Source organism: Triticum dicoccoides, chromosome 3A, assembly GCF_002162155.2.
Source record: "Triticum dicoccoides isolate Atlit2015 ecotype Zavitan chromosome 3A, WEW_v2.0, whole genome shotgun sequence".
Taxonomy (NCBI): domain Eukaryota; kingdom Viridiplantae; phylum Streptophyta; class Magnoliopsida; order Poales; family Poaceae; genus Triticum; species Triticum dicoccoides.
In genome coordinates this window covers 46328313-46346279 of record NC_041384.1, presented here as the reverse complement: position 1 = coordinate 46346279, position 17967 = coordinate 46328313, and the positions used below count along the sequence as shown (strand labels likewise).

At 48.0% G+C, this 17967-nt stretch overlaps 1 pseudogene; it reads left to right on the top strand.

The window, feature by feature from the left end:
* The first annotated feature begins 5714 nt into the window (after positions 1 to 5714).
* LOC119271159 lies at positions 5715 to 7830 on the top strand (annotated as a pseudogene).
* The last annotated feature ends 10137 nt before the right edge of the window (positions 7831 to 17967 follow it).

Here is a 17967-nt window from a genome sequence, read left to right as displayed (position 1 = left end):
ATAAGAGTTTGTGATGGGTACTTGGTATGTCTTGACTTGACTTGGCGCACACCTCCCCAGCAATGGCGCCAGAAATCCTTCTTGCTACCTCGTAAGCACTGCGTTGGTTTTCCCTTGAAGAAGAAAGGGTGATGCAGTAAAGTAGCGTAACTATTTCCCTCAATTTTTGAGGACCAAGGTATCAATCCAGTAGGAGGTCACGCTCAAGTCCCTTGCACCTACACAAACAAATAAGAACCTCCCAACCAACGCGATAAAGGGGTTGTCAATCCCTTCACGATCACTTACGAGAGTGAGATCTAATAGAGATGATAAGATAATATTTTTGGTATTTTTATGATAAAGAGTAAAAGTAAAGAAAGCAAGTAAACAATATTGGAAATAATGGGAGATTAATATGATGGAAAATAGACCCGGGGGCCATAGGTTTCACTAGTGGATTCTCTCAAGATAGCATATGTGTTATGGTGGGTGAACAAATTACTGTCGAGCAATTGATAGAATTGAGCATAGTTATGAAAATATTTAGGTATGATCATGTATATAGGCATCACGCCCGTGACAAGTAGACCGAAACGATCTGCATCTACTACTATTACTCCACACATTGACCGCTATCCAGCATGCATCTATAGTATTAAGTTCATAAGAACAGAGTAACGCTTTAAGCAAGATGACATGATGTAGAGGGATAAACTCATGCAATATGATATAAACCCCATCTTTTTATCCTCGGTGGCAACAATACAATACGTGCCTTGCTGCCCCTGCTGTCACTGGGAAAGGACACCGCAAGATTGAACCCAAAGCTAAGCACTTCTCCCATTGCAAGAAAGATCAATCTAGTAGGCCAAACCAAACTGATAATTCGAAGAGACTTGCAAAGATAACCAATCATACATAAAAGAATTCAGAGAAGATTCAAATATTGTTCATAGATAATCTTGATCATAAACCCACAATTCATCGGATCTCGACAAACACATCGCAAAAGAAGATTACATCGAATAGATCTCTAGGAGAATCGAGGAGAACTTTGTATTGAGATCCAAAGAGAGAGAAGAAGCCATCTAGCTAATAACTATGGACCCGAGGGTCTGAGGTAAACTACTCACACATCATCGGAGAGGCTATGGTGTTGATGTAGGAGCCCTCCGTGATTAATGCCCCCTCCGGCAGGACGTCAGAAAAGGCCCCAAGATGGGATCTCACGGGTACAGAAGGTTGCGGCAGTGGAATTAGGTTTTTGTGGTCGCTTCTAATGGTTTGGGGGTACGTAGGTATATATAGGAGGAAGAAGTAGGTCGGTGGAGCCACGAGGGGCCCACGAGGGTGGAAGGCGCGCCGGGGGAGGGGGGGTAGGCGCGCCCCTACCTCGTGGCTTCCTCGTCTGTTGCTTGACGTCCACTCCAAGTCCTATGGATCACGTTCGTTTCGAAAATCACGTTCCCGAAGGTTTCATTCCGTTTGGTCTCTGTTTGATATTCTTTTTCTGCGAAACACTGAAATAGGAAAAAAACAATTTGGGTTGGGCCTCCGGTTAATAGGTTAGTCCCAAAAATAATATAAAAGTGTATAAATAAGCCTATTAAACATCCAAAACAGAATATATAATAGCATGGAACAATCAAAAATTATAGATATGTTGGAGACGTATCACTCCTCGACTACCGCTATCTGGTGGGTGATCGGTGGAGCCTTGATTTCTCTCTGATCAGGTTTAAGCCTAATCCGATCGTAGTCTGTAGTGACCCTCAGGACGGCGATGCGATCTAAGAGCTCGTTTAAAGATGAAAGCTCTGCCGGATCCATCTGCTTGCAGTGTTCAGAGTCAATGCGAAGGGGATTTTCGATGACCTGAGAGGTCATCGTCGGCTTAACGGCCGAACGGGTGGTCATGGTAAAGCCGCCTAGTCGGAGGGTTTGGCCTGGGGCCAGTGCTCCTGCAGAGGTGATATTGTCCTTGAGAACAAGGCGAGGCATCGATCCTATCTTCGATGTCATAGTGGAACTCTCAATGAATGCACCAATGTCGGTGTCAAAACCGGCGGACCTCGGGTAGGGGGTCCCGAACTGTGCGTCTAAGGTCGATGGTAACATGATAAGGGGGACACAATATTTACCCAAGTTCGAGCCCTCTCTATGGAGGTAATACCCGACTTCCTGCTTGATTGATCTTGATGAATATGAGTATTACAAGACTTGATCTACCACGAGATAGTAATGGCTAAAACCCTAGAAGTCTAGCATGTATGACTATGACTATGAGTATCCGGCTCTATAGACCTAGCCCTCCGGTTTATATAGACACCGGAGGGATCTAGGGTTACATAAGGTCGGTTTACAGAGAAAGGAATCTTCATATTCGATCGTCGAGCTTGCCTTCCACGCCAAGGAGAGTCCCATCCGGACACGGCTGGAGTCTTCGATCTTTATATCTTCACAGCCCATCAGTCTGGCCCATGGCTAATAGGCCGGACGCCCGAGGACCCCTTAGTCCAGGACTCCCTCAACAGGTGCGGTGTTGAGGTCGATGGGCATGGCCACGGGCGTGGACGGTGTCACCACACTCACCTCTAGCAAGCATTCCCCGGAGAAACGGGAGGCTTGCGGATAGGGATTGAAGTCAGGAATTGGCGGCGTTGCATACGTGCGCGGTGGCTCCGACAGTGTCACACAAGGAAAGGCCGACGAGACCGTACTGGCCACGGCCACGACGGCGCTGATGAGCCCGTGCTGGCCTAGTTTTAACTTAGGATGATCAGGGCCCGCCTCATTGCTGCGGCAACTCTGCCATTGTTTTCCTCTTTCTGTGCGGCGGCGGCCAGGGCAGCGGCAGCCACGGTTTCGAGCATGCGGTCCTTCGCGTGCCTCTGGTCTTCCTCTTGGCCGACTACACCGCCCGCTGCTCGGCCGTCAACTACTTCTTCTTGGGCCCTGCCGCCGTGTTGCCGGTGGTGGACGGCAGTGCGTGGCTTGCCTTTGGCGGGGGCGATGGAGGTGAGGCCAGAGGCGGGGGAGGCTGAAAGTGCAATCATGCCCTTACATCATGTTTTGATATTGATGACAATATACATGCAGGGGACTAACTATGTTCGTCAAGTGAATCTCAGGTGTTAGTCCGCGGTTCACCAAAAGTGTGTGGATCATGAGCACATGGAGTTGATTTTACTCAAGGAAGAAGTATCAAAATGATTACATATTTGTTTTCTTGAGTATAGGATCCCACACTATTAAGAGGGGATCGGTAGGGTTAGTAAAAGACTTGCTCTTGCCACAAAACTCCTTCCTAAAATTCTTTTGATCTATCAAGTTCTTCTTGGCTTGTGTTTCTGCCTCTGGGGTTGCCGGATGTCCGGGCTGCTCCCCCAGATGTCCGACCCGCACGCTGGATATCCGACTTCATGCCACTATATGTCCAGTAGGGTTCTGGTGTTCACGCCGGATGTCCGGGTCTTCGCCGGATGTCCGGGCCCTACTGCCACGCCGGATGTCCGGGCTCTATCCCCGATGTCCGGCCACTACTACCCGTGGTTTAAATAAGGTTTTGTAACCGTTCTGTGAACTCGCCGGATGTCCGGCCACCTGCCGGACGTCCGGGCTTGGCCCCGGATGTCCGGCCCCTCTGTTTTTACCTCTGCTTTTGCTATGTTCTTCAAGTGACTTGCCAGGCCGGATGTCCGGCCCCGAGCCCGGATGTCCGGTCTGCCTGGTCACTTGCACTATAACAGCCACATTTGCACTCACACTATATATAGCTCTCTTCCCCATGGGAGAGGATTGACGATTCACTTTGAGCAAACCCTAGAACATATTTCACTCTCTCTCTCACTCTTCCACACCAAATCTTAGATCCCTAAGGGATTTGAGAGCATTTGAGAAAAGTTGTCCAACCAAGTGATAGATCCACTCCTTCCCCTTCTTTGCACCAAAGGAATTCGTGATTTGAGCAAGTCTTGAGCTTTTCCCCATCGTTCTTGTTGCTCTTGGAGGTTGGAGACTCCTAGGCGGTAGGAGTCTTTCGGAGAGGAATCAACCATTGTGATTATCCCAGGAAAAGTTTGTGAGGGTTTGGAGACCACGCCAAGGTCTACCACTAGTGGTTGAGAAACGCCTTCGCGGTGTTGTCTCAAAGGGAGAATAGGGTGAGCCTTCGTGGCGTTGGTGTGCCTTTGTGGTAACATCCACCTCTCTAACGGTGACATAGCTTCCCTCCAAGGAAATGAACATCGGCATACATCCTCGTCTCCCGGAGTTGTGGTTATTCCTAACCCTAACTCTCTACTTGTGGTTACTTGTCTCTTAGCACTTACTTATATCATATTGTACTTGCTTTCTCACTTATTTGTGTTACTTGTTTATCTTGCTTAGCCCTTAGCATCATACTTGCAATTGTTAGGCTCACTTTCATATTCCGCATTATTGCCTAAAATTGCTAAGTAATAATTAAAATTTGTAATTGTACCTATTCACCCCCCTCTAGGTCCATCTCGATCCTTTCAGAGGCAAGGCCGGCTATGTCGAGGATCAGCTTGTCGTCCATGGCAAGTAGCAAAGAGCGCGAGCGGGCGAGAGTTTTTTGGGAAAGAGGGGGAAAATGGGGGTAGTTGTGCCACCGACTGGCGCGCCAGGGAAGGAGTAGGCGGGCATCGCGCACGTTCGCCTCGTTTCTGCGACTCAAATGAGGCCCAAATTTGAGTCCGGGATGGGTCACCCGGCGGATGAAAAGCAGGCGCGCATCCATTTGGGTCAGTGTGTTGGGCCGACTTTTGTGTCTGTTTTGACCCAAACAGACACGCGCGCGTTGGAGTTGCTAAACGGACACTCTAAAGCCAACTCCAACTCCAGCACGGACATCCATTTTGTCCGAATTTTATTCGTTTAGATCAGACTAAGGGGACGACGTCTAGCCCTTTTTCTAGATGTGTTGACAATGCACCCAACGTGGCCGACACATTTGGTCCGCCACGACCGGGGGCCAAATATAGACAATTTTTGAACTAAGCACTACAAATAGTTTTACAACCAAATAATAGTTTTACAACAAAAAAACACACACTAGCAAATAGTTATACTGCCAATCAAAATTGTCTTGAATACATAGAAAGAAAATGAACCGATATATTTACTGGAGAGTTTTTTTTAAGGCGGGTTCAGGAGAGTTTTTTTGTTTAGAACAGGTTTAGAAGAGTTTTTTTTAACACGGTACAGACGTAAGCGCTCATATACACGCGCATACACTCACCCCTATGAACGCATACACGCACACCCTACCCCTATGAGCACCTTTGAAAGACTGAGCCGGCATATTATCTTAAAATTTATGAAGTCGCCGTAGGTACCTTGTCGTTGACAGGGTGTGTTGTTGTAATCTGAGTAGAGTAGATTGAGATAACTAAGAGGAAAACCCACATGTATAATTTTTTCTTTGTGAGGGGATACTAGCTAACGATGGGGGATCCCGTCTAATCTTAACTAACTCACCCCTTGGGCCCTATATATGTGCCGTTCCTGCATCAAACATACACTTCATCTCGGATCCACTTTTTTTGGGTCCTAGCATATATCGGATCCAGACGAGAAGCGATCGGGATCAAAATCAATACGACAAACAAGGAAGAAATCGATATAAAGGCCCGATGGCTCGTCCGTGTACGTGATCGACCGAGCAAGCAAGCAATTGATCTGCTAGCAGTAGCAGCCGGGAGCCGGCCATGGCGTCCACGCCTTTGAACAAGACGGCGTCCACGCACAGGTCGGACGTTAGTCCGAGGCAAGCACCAGTTTCATATCGTCGGCTACAGCGAGCGGAAGGCTCTCGCCGGCGTGAGCGCCAGAAACACCTCCGTCGTCAGGTCCGGCGACTTCGAGGCCGGAGGATGCACCTGGGCCTTCAGTTGTCGCTTCAGGAAACAAGGACTGGCGTCCATCTCCCTGGAGCTGGTCTGCGGCAAGTACGCCGCCACCGCCATGGCCAGCTTGAGGATGGACGACCCGTTTCACCGGTGGCCTGCCGCAGTATGGCGAAGCCCGGGCACCAACACCTTCCCCGCTTCGCCGGCAACAACAAGCAGGAGTTGGAAGCTGTCGGTCCCCGAGGCGTTCTTCCATGGCCAAGAGGAGCGGTACGTGGTAGATGACCGCCTTACCATCCTCTGCGTCGTCCATGTCCTCCGGCTGGACGTCACCCTCCCAAATACCAGGAGCTGCTTCATCTCCGCCGTGCCGCCGCCAACCATCTCCGGAGATCTCCTCATGCTTCTTTTTGCGTCCATGTCTAAATCGGATTCCGTGAAGCACGCCATGAGGCCAGACGTGACGTTCATCGTGGAGCAGACCGAGATCCGGGCGCATAAGCTTGTCCTCGCCGTGCGGTCGCCGGTTTTCGCGGCGGAGTTTCGATGGCACGTGAATGAGAATATCATAATCAGGGTCGACGACGACGACATGAGCGCCTCCACTTTCAGGGCCATGCTTCGCTTCATCTACACCGACGAGCTACCCATCAAACCAAACAACGACCGCATGATACTAACAAGCGAAGATAAACATGCGGCAAGGCGGTACGAGGCCATGGTGCGCGACCTGCTGGTAGCCGCCGATCGGTATGACTTACAGAGGCTAAGGCTTTTGTGCGAGAAAGTACTGGCTGAGGGCATGGATGATAAGTCTGTCATACCTACACTGATGGTGGTGCACGGTAGGTACAGTTGTCGGCAGCTCGAGGATTTATGCATCGAGTACATAGCGTCCCATCCAAATTCTTATAGTGACCTGAAGGCGACCGAGGAGTATAACGAAATCATGAATAGTGGCTGCTCTTTCCTACTTGAGGTCACCGACAAAGTAGACACGATTAATATGGCTCCAAACTCAAGCTCCAACAAAAGAAAGCGAGATGATGGCTTGCCAGATCAGGTGGTAGTCCACGGCTCACACAAGTTTACGATCCCCTACTTTAGGGCTCTCCAGAGGAGCCTGCTTGCTGTTGGTAAAAATACAATCGGTTCCGGCCTTTTTCAGGTTGGCGGCTACAACTGGCAGCTATGCGTACGGTGGTTATACCCATCCAATTCTTCGGCATTCGTTGTGTATCTCTGTTTGGTGAGGAGTAGTCTTGAAACTTCCCCTGTCACTACGTCAATTGGCTTCAAGATAGATAACCCTTGTGGCAAGTCGTTGCCGCCGATAACAATGGTAGAAGAAATTTTTACCAATGCAGAAAACTTCAGGCGTGCAGAGTTCACCCTCATGAAATCAACCAACTCCTCACATGATGACTCCCTCACTGTACACTGCCATCTCAATGTCACCAAGGAGGCTGCTTGCACTAGTTCTAGCACCATCTCCCATGGTGCCGTAGTAACGGTCGTTGTGCCTCCACCCTACATCGGTTTGCACCTTGAGCAGTTGTTGGTGAGTGGGCAAAGGTACGATGTGAGGTTCCTGGTTGAGGAGTGTGACATACGTGCTCATGGTCTCGTAATCGCGGCTCGATCACCAGTCCTATACAAAGTGGTTGAAGCGGCGGCGACCAAGGAGGATGACCATCACATCGTACGGGTTGACAACATGAAGGCGGCGGTCTTCAGGTCTGTTCTCCACTTCATCTACACCGACAAGCTACCCTCTATGGATAACCCAGTCCTTGCTGTTGAAGACATGCTCGCGGCAGCCTGCCGATTCCGTCTCGAGAGGTTGAAGATTGCGTGCGAGAACTTTTTCGCTGACCACATCTCGAATAAGAATGCATTGTGCACGTTGAAACTGGCGCAACGTCACCACTGCTTGGAACTAGAAAAATACTGTGTCAAGTTCATCTCTACATGACTAAACTATGTATGATTTTTTTGGTCTAACTCTATTGTTACTATAGAAGTACATGCTCTAGTCAGTGCAACTCTATTGTTGCAGGTACAGGTAATGCCATGTTCATGACGCGGGAGCGATGTTTGCATGTTTTGGAGTTCTCCTTCTTCGTCGATCTTGGGTTAGGTTCCTGGTCGGCAGCCTGGGCTGGCATGGTGGATATTGTTTGAGTTTCTGTTTGTGTTTCATCCACAGTGGGATGTTGGTCTTATGGATTATGTATTGATGTATTCTTGTGGCATATTGATGCCTGGTATGTATCCCCATCTATTATGTAATATTGATGTAATGATATTCACCTTACAAAAGCGTATCAATATGTGGTTCTATCCTTGGTGGAACCTTCGAGTCTCTTTAGGATAGTATCGCATATTGGGCGTAACAAAGGCACATAATAATTTTCTAAGAACACCATCGATTGACTATCCACCAAACAAGGAAGATACAAAACTCGACCGCCGGGTAAATGTGTTTTTACCTTTTTTGTGTGGTGCATGGTAAATGTGATTAGTAAACTGAAAATTCATACAGGAACATGCAAAAATCTGTGGAGAGCGACACGAGTTGATGAAGATAAAAAAAGAGGCGTCAATTCAGTCGGCCGAAAACTATTATATACCATATGAGAAAAGAACATGCCAATAGATGACAGCAAAATTTATCTAACCCGATTCATTTGGAATAAAACTCCTTTATCCTTGCAAAAAAATATGATCATTGATACTTCATGAGGCACGGTTGAAGTTTATTCCTTCTTTTAGTTTCATTCTTCCTGCTCATATTTCTGAGCGAATGGGACGGATTCATCACCCTTCGCTTTGATTTTGGAGCTGTTTATTAATTTCAAATCACAAACATATATAAACTGGTGGGCTGAGCTGTGAGGAAGCGAGGTGGGACTATTTCATCGGTAAACGAATCCTACCTTCAACTCACAACCATGAGGTAGCTTGGTGGAGTGAATCCTTTGCGGCTGTAATATGGAGGTCGTGAGTTCAATCCCTGATGGCACCGCCTATACATCAGGGTTTAAGTTCTGATGCTCGCATTATTCTTAATTTTTTTGCAACGTAGACGCTAGTAGCGTCCGGCTTTAAATTAGTAAAGCCACCACGCAGGATCCACACAAGTTAAGTCTTACAAACCGAATAAAACAGTCATCGAGCCCGCAGCTCAGGATAAAGCTAAGAAGTTCACAGCCACAAGTTTAAGAGCGCAAAAGTGGAGCAACAAGACATAAGCTAGCTAAAAGTAGAGGTTTCATGATCAAGCCGTCATCCCTTGTCGTGCCTTCACCATGGTCCTCTTGATCTGCTCCATAGTCTCGTTCATGCGTTCGACGTCACGCTTCTTCCCCAGTGGTGCTCATACCTGAAGGAAAATATGACATTTGAAGATGATATCAGCGGGGTGAACCGGGAACTTGTGTTCCATCGTAATTTTGTTCCGAACTGTCCAAAGGGACCAAAGTAGCGCCCCAACGCATCTCCAAACGATCCTAGCATTGGCCCCTCTTTACATCAGGGTTTAAGTTCTGATGCTCGCATTATTCTTAATTTTTTTTGCAACGTAGACGCTAGTAGCATCCGGCTTTAAATTAGTAAAGCCACCACGCAGGATCCACACAAGTTAAGTCTTACAAACCGAATAAAACAGTCATCGAGCCCGCAGCTCAGGATAAAGCTAAGAAGTTCACAGCCACAAGTTTAAGAGCGCAAAAGTGGAGCAACAAGACATAAGCTAGCTAAAATTAGAGGTTTCATGATCAAGCCGTCATCCCTTGTCGTGCCTTCACCATGGTCCTCTTGATCTGCTCCATAGTCGTTCATGCGTTCGACGTCATGCTTCTTCCCCAGCGGTGCTCATACCTGAAGGAAAATATGACATTTGAAGATGATATCAGCGGGGTGAACCGGGAACTTGTGTTCCATCGTAATTTTGTTCCGAACTGTCCAAAGGGACCAAAGTAGCGCCCCAACGCATCTCCAAACGATCCTAGCATTGGCCCCTCTTTGCGTCGTTAAGATAGAAAGCATATCGTGGCTAGACTGTGGATTCCAATTTTGATTGAAAGCGTCTCTAACCGCACTCCACGCGAATCTAGCGAGAACACAGCCAAAGAACACATGGTTCGCGTTTTCCCCTAAACCGCAAGTGGTGCACGTTCCGTCCACCGGCCCGTTGCGTTTGGCCACGTTATCCGAAGTAGGTAAGCGGTTGCAAACATTTTCCATAGGAAAATCTTGATCTTGAGAGGGATTCCCGCCTTCCATAGCCCCCTAGCTATATCCAGCGTAGTACCCTCGGATAGCTTATCGTAGAGGGACTTGACCGTCAATCTATTGGAGGAGGTCAACTTCCACGTAATCGTATCCGCCCCAATACCACGAGTCAGCCCTCCCAAGTTAGCCGCCAAAGCGTCCCAGCTAGCGGCCTCCGTTGTCTCTAGAGACCTAATGAAAGAGCTGGCTGGGGGCTGGGCGCGCATAGCATCGGCCACCATAATGTTGGAGTCCGTTGCCAATTGGTACAGTTCCGGGTGGGATTGCCACAACGGTTCCTGCCCCCACCAATGGTCGAGCCAGAAGCATGTGGACTTGCCATCGTTTACCCGGAACTGCGCACCCACTGTAAATGTCGGTCGAACCGTCTGGATCCCGTTCCAGAAGGCCGAACCGTTGCTTTTAGCATTGAACAAATTCCCATCCGGGAAGTATTTAGCCCGTAGGATGTCTGCCCAGAGTCCCGACTCATTTTGGGCGAGACGCCACCACCACTTAGTAAGCAGGGCCACATTCATGAGTTTAGAATTCATAACACCTAGGCCGCCAAATTTTTTTTGCCCTACAAACCGATGCCCATTTCACTAAGTGATACTTGCGCTTGGTCCCAGCTCCTTCCCAAAAGAACCGGGAGTGCGGAGTATCAAGTCGCGCGTGAACCCCATCCGCAAGTAGGAACATTCCCATTGTGAATATAGGAAGGCAGGATAAGCTCGAGTTGGTGAGGATAAGCCTTGCCGCCGAGGACATAAACCTGCCCCTCCAAGGGCTCACTCTGTTAGCGACTTTCCCATACAGCGGCTCCCATTCCGCTATGGTTAGTTTCGTGGTCGATATCGGTAGGCCCAAGTATTTAATCAGGAAGCTCCCTAGCTTGCAATTAAGAAGGTTCGCAATCCTAGTTCTTTCTAGATCCTCCATCCCAATGGTGATCACTTCACTTTTCAAAAGGTTGATCTTAAGCCCCGACAAAATCTCGAAAACAAGCAGAAGTAACTTGATGGTAGCTATACTCTGGTCGCCGGGTTCAAATAAGAGCATCGTATCATTTGCATATTGCAGATGCGTAACCCCACCAGGAATAAGGTGGGCTACCAGCCCTTTAATGTGCCCCGCTGCCCTCGCTTTATTAATCATGTCCGCCAGGGCATCCGCAACAAAGTTAAAAATGAGCGGCGAGCTTGGGTCTCCCTGAGGAAGGCCACGTTTGTTACGGAAAAACTTGCCCATTGTGCCATTTACATTGACCGCCGTGTGCCCACTACACACGAGGTGCATGATGCGGTGAACGAATCCTGCCTCAAAACCCTTTTTGAGGAAGACCTCTCTCACGAACTCCCAGTTCACGCGATCATACGCTTTCTCGAAGTCTAATTTAAGTAGCACTCCCTGTGCCTTGGTCCGTTTCAGCTCGTGAACGATCTCTTGTAACACAATTGGTCCCTCGAGAATGTTACGTCATTTGAGAAAACCTGTTTGGCTAGAGCTAATAACTCGTTGAGCGGCCGGTGCCAAGCGCGAGGCATAAGCTTTCGCACAAATTTTGAATGGGACGTTAATCAAGGTAATGGGTCTAAAAAGCTTAATGTTATCTGCCCCTTTCACCTTAGGAATAAGGCTAATGGCACCATAGTTCAAACAAGATAGGTCGACCATGCCTAAAGTGAATCCGTTGACAATATCATAGAACAGGTGCTTAAGGCATGGCCAGAACTTCTTAAAGAACTCGACATGCCATCTGTCCGGTCCAGGCGCCGTGCTCGTCTTCATGTCATGAAGAGACTGATCTATTTCCTCGTGTAGGAAAGCAAGGACAAGCCTATCATTCTCCTCTTGCGAGACACGTTCCGCGGGACCCCACAGATCATCGCACAAGCATAACGGTTTTTCAACGGCCGTCCCCAAAAGACCTATGAAAAACTCATAGATATGAGCCACGATTTGTTCCTGCGTCAACAGGATACCGTGATCTGCTTGGAGACGCAGGATGGAGCTCTTCCTTTTCTGCCCATTCGCATAGGCATGGAAATATCCTGTGTTTGCGTCTCCTTTCGTGACCCATTTGACTCCGCCCCTGCGTCGCCAATATTCCTCTTCCGCGCGCAAAAATCACCGTGACTTTATTCTCCAATGCATACCTATGGGCCCATTCGGCTCCGAAAAGGGACGGCGATCTGCCTTGGCATCTAACAGCGCAATTGTCTCTACAATGTGCGCGCGCTCTTTCTTGGACTCACTACCGTGATTAGCGCCCCATCCGCGCAGGAAGGCACGCAGCTTTCCGGCAGCCGCGTTCCAGCTCTCTGCTGGCCCGCATTGAGGACCCAGCTGGGTACAAATCGCACCCCAACGATCTACCACCATCTGGGCAAATCCCTCCGCTTCGAACCAAGCCTTTTCGAAGTAAAACCTAGGGCTACGCAGGATGAGATCCTTCCCTGAGGAAAAAATCAGCGGAACATGGTCTGATCCGATGCGCGTCTCCGCCACGAGCGAGCACATGGGAAACAACACCTCCCATTCAGGCGTAAAAAGACCCTATCCAACACGCTACGGACCGGTTGCGTTTGTTTGTTAGTCCAGGTATATCTGGCACCAATCCTTACTGGTTCCCACAATGGCATTATTGAATAAGACACACTAGTCCAATCAATACACTAGTGCAGAACCGGGCAATAGCACCGGTTCGTAAGGCCCTTTAGTGCCGGTTCGGTAACCGACACTAAAGTGTGGGCACTAAAAGTCCCCCCCCCTTAGTACCGGTTCAGCACAAACCGGTGCTAAAGCGCAACCACGTGGCATGAGCCAGCTCCGGGGGCAGCGAGCCCTTTAGTACCGGTTGGTGACACCAACCGGTATTAAAAGGTTGTGGGGTTTTGGGTTTATGGTTTCTTTTTCATTTAATTTTGTGTTTTCCATTTAATTCCTTTTCCTTTGCTGGTATTTTATGATACTACATATGTACACGTTATGCATATATATAAAAATAGAATGTCCGCTTAATTAAGACATGCAAACGTGTGTGCATGCAGATTTCACTGGATCTTGTTAATCATTAAAGTTGATGAAGGAACAGTTGAAGTACTAGACTCACTACTTAAGAAACCAACTGACTACACCATCATGAAGGGGATAGTCAACACGTAATTTCAATCATTATTAACTATATCTCGGCATATTTAATGATGGTGTAGTCAGTTGGTTTCTTAAGTAGTGAGTCTAGTACTTCAACTGTTCCTTCATCAACTTTAATGATTAACAAGATCCAGTGAAATCTGCATGCAGACATGTTTGCATATCTTAATTAAGTGGGCATATGTAAGCAAAAACATGTAGCTAGCTAGTAGGCAAAAACAGAATTTGTAGTACAAGACAGTGTGACTCACTCGAAGTTGTAAGGAAGTAGTATATCTTCATTGTATTTGAGGCGCTTGAAGAACTCTAGCATGCTTTCCTCTACACTTTTTTTCGTAATATGGATCTAATTTCCATGTGTATTCATTAATGGTATTTGGGTCAACGAATCCAATGCCATAGCGTCCATCTTTTTTCATTTCATAAATCTTCATCTTGCATATACCATAGAAAAGAATATAGTGAGGATAATTACAGGTAATGATTGATCAAAATGATCACTACATCTAGCTTGAGACTTAAATTACAGAAAAAAATCACTTACAAACAATAGTAACTGACGATAGATTTGTCGAGTGTGTCTTGATTGTATAACTGAAATAGTTCTGAATACTCAACGGACACAGCTTTCTCATGGTAGTAATGATCCTTCTTGACATTCACCATGAGGGACTCTCGATTGGAAATCTTGGTAATGTCCATGTAGCATTGATGCAATTCATACATTCTCGTTGGGAGCTTCTTGACCTTGTTTGGCTCGACCAAAGGTTGGCCCCGGACATATTTCCATTTTATTTCCTCCTCTCTGATCGGAGACATGGGCTCAATATCGAGGAGTTGTCCAACAGTGATCATGAGCCTTTCAGCCTGCTCAATATGCTCCTCAGTTATTACCACATCGCCCAACTCGGGAACGTAAACGGTTTGCCCACAATAATATTGGGAGAGCCTACTCTCATGTGTTGTTGACACAACAAACGGGGGGATTGGTTGCGCCGCCTGTTCTCCCAGTTGGGGAACGGTTTTACCACATGTTTTGCCAGCTGATTTGCTCGAGCTCGAGCTCGCCTCTTTCTGTAGATGTGCTCGATTTAACTTCCTGAGGTGGCGCTCATAGTCTGTGTCAATGGGCTTGAGAACTGGTGCTCTAGCCATACGAATGAAGTGGTCAATCTTTTCCTCAGGCACTTTCTCCCTTGGCGGCGGTGGCGGTTTCAGTGCAAAATGGGCTTCCACCTCGGCCTTCGATATGGCTGCGTTTTCCTCCTCGGACTTGTCGTAAGGCCTCTGCGGAAGAGGCGCGAGGCTGCTTGGACCATATTGAAATCGCTTGCCTCCGCCTGTACCTCCAGTACTACCTCGACTTGTACCGCTACGCACCATAGTTGAGGCGGCTCTCTTCCGTGATTGCTGAGGCGGCGAAGACGGCTGACGTGTCTGAGTTGGAGGAGGAGGAGTGGCCTGAAGCTGTGCCAGACTTGGAGGAGGAGTGGCCTGACGCTTTGCCGGACTTGGAGGAGGAGGAGTGGCCTGAAGTTGTGCCGGACTTGAAGGAGGAGTGGCCTGACGCGTTGGTGGACTTGGAGGAGCGGGAGTGTGCTGACTCGGTGGCGGACTTCGACGAAGAGTCGGATGACGCTGTGTCGGTGGCCTTCGAAAGATGATGCAATCATTTCTCCAAAGGGTGATACGATGGTTGGCCTCTCCCAGTGTGTGCTCCTCGTCACCTCCAGGAATGTCAAGCTCTAGCCCCAAATATTGGTCCACCACCTCATCAACCAAGAAACGAGCATAGCCCGCTGGAATCGGGTTGCAATGGAAGGTTGCCTCAGTAGGATTTGTAAAAGCAACGTCGTCCGCCACCTTCATGGATATGTTCTTCATTTTGAAGTGTAGCTCACAGTTAGTGTTCTCCATGATGTCATCCACTGGGTAGCTATTCAGCAATGCGTCGCCCGGGGCGGAACCCACGCTGCTTCTCGGCATGGATGGAACGGTGCTATCCAATGCTGGATCATCCGCTAGCTGCTGCAGCTACTGAGACCCCCTTTGCTGGCTAAGTGAGTCGATCTGCTCCTGCTGCCGCTGGAATTTGACTGCCAAGTCCGCGTGCACTGATTCTAGGCCTTGAAGGCGTTCATAGTCCAGCTTCCTCTGCTCCTCCTCCATCTTCCTCTTCTTCTCCTCCGCAATCTTCTTTCTCGCACGGGTTCTGTAGTCGGCGTTCCAGTCCGAAAACCCCTCATACCACGGAATAGCGCCCTTGCCTCGTGTTCTTCCCGGGTGTTCAGGATTTCCCAGGGCACGCATAAGCTCGCCATTCTCTCTGTTGGGCTCGAACACCCCCGATCGAGCCTCTTCTATTGCAACAAGTAGCTTATCTTCGGCTCCGTCCAGACATGCCTTCTTCGAAACTTTGCCTGTCTTCGGGTCCAACTCCCCCCCATGAGCATAGAACCAAGCCCCGCACCTAGGGGGCCAGCTCAATGTTTCTGGAGTGGCACCTGCATCCTCCATCTCTTTCTCAGACTTATCCCACTTAGGCATTCCCACCGCATAGCCACCTGGCCCCAGCTTATGGAAGTTATCCTTTTTTGCGGCATTGGCCTTGTTTATTCTCGACCGTTCCTTAGATAATTCCGAATCCTTGAATTTCACGAAATCGTCCCAATGAGCACTTTGCTTCTCTAGTGTTCCCTCGAATACTGGAGTCTTCCTTCTTCCCTTGACGTACTTGTCCCATTCACGATTCTTGTGGTTGTTGAATGCAACCGCCATCTTCCTAAGAGCAGCGTCCTTGACTTTCTCCACATCTACATCTGTGAAATGATCTGGTAGGGTGAAATGTTCCATGAGCGTTTCCCAAAGCAGAAGTTTTTGTCTGTCGTCGACAAAAGTAACTCCTGGACGTGGCTTTGCTGGCTCTCTCCATTCTTGAAGGGAGATCGAGAGTTGGTCCTTCACAAGAACTCTGCACTGATGAATGAACTTGTCCGCAATCTTCTTAGGCGCTAATGGTTCGCCATTAGGTTTGATGGCCTCGATATTGTACTTTACGCCCTTCTTCAGCTTTTTGTTCGGGCCTCGTTTCCTGTTGCCTGAAGATTTGCTCAATCCGGATGGCTGAAAGAAGAAAGATCGATTCGTTAATATATCTTCAAGTCATTTAAAACATGTGATGATCACCAGATGCCTGCTTATATAAATATATATACCCCGCCGGTCTTTGTTGTTTCAAGATCAACATTTTCTTCGTCATGTTCATAGTTCATGACTTCATCAATTCGGTCGTCGCGATCGAATATCATATCACCCTCCCCGGTTTTGTTTAGATATCCGGAGCCGTCACAATCTTCTTCATTCTGATCATCATCTGGCCCGCGAGGATTGTGTATGATATTGAACAGGGCCTATTCTCCCTCTCTGCCGGTATTGTCCGCCATAGGTTTTATTTAACTAATCCAAAAGAAATATATTCAAATTACAATGCATGGATGCAATCAATTAATAAGGAAAAACTGAAGCAATCATAGTACATAATAAGCATCATAGAATATAATCTCGAATACGTCGTCTCGAATAATAGATATAATCTCGAATACATCGTCTCGAATAAGAGATATAATCTCTAATACAACGTCTCGAATAATAGATATAATATCGAATACATCACTAGCTAGCTATCTAGCAAGCTAATAAAGATCGAATACTACAGAGTAATCTAGGCCACTCGCGGTTCCTGAGGTGCGGGCGGTGGACACCCAAAGAGAAGGAACCATCACTGGATCATAGCTCGGGTGATCTCCCAAAAGAACCTGCCAGGTATTGGAGAACCTGACGTCCATAGCAGCCATGTAGCGATGGGCGTGCTCGTCCTCCTCCCTGACACGGCGATGTACCACCTCCGGCGGGGCCGGCTCCCTCCTCAACGAAAGTGGCCCATGCGAACGCCACCAAAGGAGATCGGGGTCGACGACGGGACCCGGGGCCGGGTTCCTCACCAAGCGTCGCGCCCCTGAAGGTAGCACCTCCCAGTGCTAGCCCGGCGGAGCCCAGTCCCGAACATGGGTCCTCTGAAGCAGGACGTCGTCGCGAACGGGTCGACGGCGAGGATGCGGGCCGGGCATCGCTGACAACAAATACTATATGCCGCAAAAGTAAAGTAACATTTTTTAAATGATGGATTGTGATTTCATATATGCAAATTCTAAATTTTATAACTAAAACTAACATTTCTAATATTTCTATAACTAAAACTAACATTTCTAATATTTCTATAACTAAAAAACATTTCTATATAACTAACATTTCTAATATAACTAACATTTCTATATAACTAACATTTCTAATATTTCTATATAACTAACATTTCTATATAACTAACATTTCTAATATTTCTATAACTAAAAAACTTTTCTATATAACTAACATTTCTAATAATTCTATAACTAAAAAACAGAAAGATTGCTGACATTTCTATAACAATGTGTGTGTGTGTGTGTGTGTGTGTGTGTGGTACATGGCGGCCGGGGCAGGAAGCTCACCGGCGAGGCGCGACGACGGCGACGACGGGGACGGAGATGGAGACGGCGACGGGGACGGGGACGGGGCGGCGACGACGGGGACGGGGCGGCGACGACGGGGACGGGGAGGACAGGCCGGGCGGGGACGACGGGAGGAC